Raw genomic sequence first — 3,989 nt, 5'->3', positions numbered from 1 at the left:
AGAGGCGTCCCCGCCGCACTGCCCGGCCTCGACTGCCCCTCGGGCGGCGGGCTCAGCCTCGCTGCCCTGCCTGGGGCGTCCGGTCGGTCCGTGGGCACAGCAAGTGGCCGGGGTAGGCCAGGGCAAGGCCACCCATGTGGGGGAACCGGTGCAAATGCACAGCCCCTGTGTCCCGTCCCGGTATCCAGTGACAAACCATGGGAAAGCGGGAGCGCAGCTTGCTCAGCCTTGCTGCCCTGCCTGGGGCGTCCGGTCGGTCCGTGGGCACAGCAAGTGGCCGGGGTAGGCCAGGGCAAGGCCACCCATGTGGGGGAACCGGTGCAAATGCACAGCCCCTGTGTCCCGTCCCGGTATCCAGTGACAAACCATGGGAAAGCGGGAGCGCAGCTTGCCTGGCTGCAGTTTGAGGTGGCTTCTTGCAGTCACTTGAGACGTTCTTCTTTCCAGGTGTGAGGAAACTGGCTCACAGAAGCACTGTGTAGAGTGCATGGGGCTATGAAACAGGGAAGGATGCGCCCTGCCCATGGGCATCTTATGAAAGCATTAGATAAACATGTGAAAAGCAACACAAATGTACATGGAGGTGTCTGCAAAATCTTTACAAAGCCTGACTAAAAAGCACACACTTTTTAATACAGAATACAATGTTGTATTAGAAGACTCACATGGTCCCCAGGGCAGGAGTAGCTTGCACTGGGAAAAGGCAATGCTATAACCTTTCTTTCAGGGTAGGAGTTGCCCAGTAGGGGAATTAATTACTGAAGTAGTTTCCATCTGCCAGCTTTTGGTCATATCTAGTCTCGACTCTGCCCCCCGCCCCCAGACCCTCCCAACTCTGAAGCAGGCCGAAGAGTTCCATGGCCCAAGACTGCCCCGCACTGTTGCCCTCCTGGCAGCACATCCTAAAGCCTGCATAGTGGTAGGAAGTATCTTTGCCATACCTGATTAGAGGAGATACTTTTTTTTCCTAGACAAAAGCTGTCTCCCCAGACTTGTTCCTAGTTTGCCTACTGATATGCACAGAGCAATGCAAATCCTTGACCCTGCTGGGTCTTCCAGGGGCTTAGGTGGAAGATGGCAATGGTTCAAACAGTGTTTCTTCCTACAAGGAATTTTAGTCTGCTGTGACTCTGTTGATGAAGGGGAAGATTTGGTTCATGGTTTTTACCTTAGCTATGATCCCCTTTGACTGTGTGGCAAAGGGACATAAATATGTCCTGGACAACTTGCTGGTTTTGCAGGAAAATCTCAGGTCATCTGCTTTTGAGCAGGTTTTGACTCTATGTCTTAAATAATAACAATTTACTTTCAAGCAAATGTAACCATAGCTACACAGTAGTTGACAGTTTTGCATCTCTAAAACAAGTTTCTAGCAGGATTTCTCCATGTATCTTGTGAGCGAGCTCATGTAAGTAACTGCTGCAACACCCAGCCTTCAGATTTCTTTTTGCAGTTGACATCAGGATCCTCTGTTGTTGCTGAGATGTGCACTGTAAGATGCTTCTGGACGCCAGCTGGAGAAGGATATATGGCCTATAATAATGAGAAAAATCTGAACAATTTTTAGAATCCAACTAAGTATTAAATTTGGAGAATGTGCAAATATAATGCTGACAATGAGAACATTAATCTTACTAACTTGACAACCTCTTAGAAAATTGGCTCAGTAGTTTTTAATAGCTGGTTTGCAATCCTGTGCTCTGCTTATATTCCTTATATGGGGAAAAGCCCGGGTCCTTTAAGGCTGGGAGGCTCAAACACAAACATTCCTATAGGAGTTTACAACCAAACTGAAAGGAACACTTGAATCTTGCTGGTTGCATATATACGGTGGCAGGATTTGGCTCAGTTTTATTGCTCAGAGCTGCTGTTTCGGGGAAAAACAACCTAAATGTCCCTCTTGTTGCTTCATCTTTACAATAAAAAATGAAGTCTTGGCATTCAGAGTACTAAGCATGAAAACAAAACTACTAACATAATTGCACTGCACAGCAGTTTTTCTCCTGAATTATTCCTCCTTGGAAGACCCTGAAAAGGAAAAGACATATGGACTATCTAAGCACCATGCTCCCAAGAAAAAGTGACGACGTATGGTTGCTTCCTCGGCTTAATGCCAGGAGGCCACTGGCTGCATACACTGAGAGCCCTGCCCCTGCAACTGCACTAAGCAGAGACTGTCTTCTGAAATAAGTATTTTCTTTGATTCTCTCCATATTTTTATACTAGGCTTTGTTCTACCTCAGTTAATGGCTATATATTCCTCATCTTCTGATGTATTTATCCATGGGATACAACCTGGACAAGGTGAAGCTGATTTACTAATAAAAAGCAAACCTGTATAGCCAAATGGACAGATGCATCTCATAGTCATTAATTAAAGCTTTTGAATTTTTCTGTGAAATAAATATTATGATATTTAGCCCTTGAATTTAGCTTTTAATCTGTTTCAAGCAATTTTTAAAAGGAGAGGGTAGTCTGTTTATTTGCATTGTCTGATAGAAAAATTGAAGTAGAAACAGATTGAATGACTTATGCCCAAGTCTTGTATTTGTGAGTCGCTCATACAGTATCTGGCCTATCTGCTTGTTCTGATTTTTTCCTTATTATTTACTAGAACATTTTTATGAATATTCACCATATTACAGTAGACACATTTGCTGTGTGCAAGTCTCTAGGCTTTTAAGAACACTCATAGCACAGATTAATCATTTGATGTTTATTTGGTACAACATCCTATGAAGCTCAGGTTTCCTTTACTGTTGCTCCTCAATCTATAATCAGTAATAAGCTTTCCTAGTTTTTGTTTGAAATAGATGATTTCACTTTTCATGTATGATGGACTAAATTGGTAATTAAATCAATGGCTGTGTTGGGGTAATATTTGAAGATTTTTGTTGCTTCTGATGCTTAGGTAAATCAAGTAAGCCTGCCAGGCTCTCAGGAGACTGGAACTATTTACAGTATAAAGTGATTTCACATCTTTGCCTAGGAGTCACATCTCTATTGATAGCAAGTCAACAGACAGTTTATATTAATTTTTCTACCTCTTTATTATTCGTATCAGGAGTAGATACCCATCAAAGGTAATACCTGGGAGTGTTTGGGACTTAGCCATTATAAATCTACACCGATTACTCAAAAACTGAAGAGAAATCAGAGGTGTGAGTTCAGCAGGTAATTGCACAGAGTAGTTGCTCTGGTCCCTGGGAGTGTACCCGTCACTCTGTTGAGCAGAGAAGGAAGCCAGACAGGTTAGACTGAGCATCTGGCTCCATGGTATCTCCGTTCTCTGAAGGGACCCCAGCCTCTCTGAGATCTTTCTGACACCTCTGGTGGGAAACAAGGCCCCCAGCTCTAGACACTGTGTGACAGGGGAGCCTACGCCTACAGCTGCCACCTGCAGCTATGGGGTTGGCCTTGACACCATCCATGCCTGATAACCCATGGTGAGCAGCCAAGTCAAGCTGTTTGAGCATGGAGACCTTGGATCCAGTTTTGGGTTTATGAAGTTAGGGCAATTAGTACGTTCACTGTGTGAGTTGTTTCCACTGGCAATGATTTTGTATGTACAGTGACTGCACATTTCATCTGACCACAGCTTTTACGTTAAATCACTAATTCTTTTGGCTTGCTCAGTGAGAATACAAATACTTACATAAACTTCATAAAGAAATTAGTGACTCTGTTTTGCTCAGTTCACATGCAAAACTAATTGGTTGCTTGAAAATTAGCGAACATGACAAGTCTGCAGGCAATTTAGATACCCTTCATATTTTCTGTGCATCTTACAGAATAGAGACTTTCAACCTGTCAATTATAGATGACTACAAATATGCACCCTGTCTTGTTCATATGACACTCATTCTCTCCCCTTAGAATTCCTGTCTTCATTAGCATTGTCTTTGCCTAAATTTAGAGATTATGAGTTATAGGTTGTCTTCTCCTGAGCATTTTTAAGGTGTTGAGAGAAGCAGAGCCTGAGTGGGTTC

Source organism: Chaetura pelagica, unplaced genomic scaffold, assembly GCF_000747805.2.
Source record: "Chaetura pelagica isolate M959 unplaced genomic scaffold, ChaPel_1.0 scaffold147, whole genome shotgun sequence".
Taxonomy (NCBI): Eukaryota; Metazoa; Chordata; class Aves; order Apodiformes; family Apodidae; genus Chaetura; species Chaetura pelagica.
Note: the sequence above shows the minus strand (reverse complement) of the source record.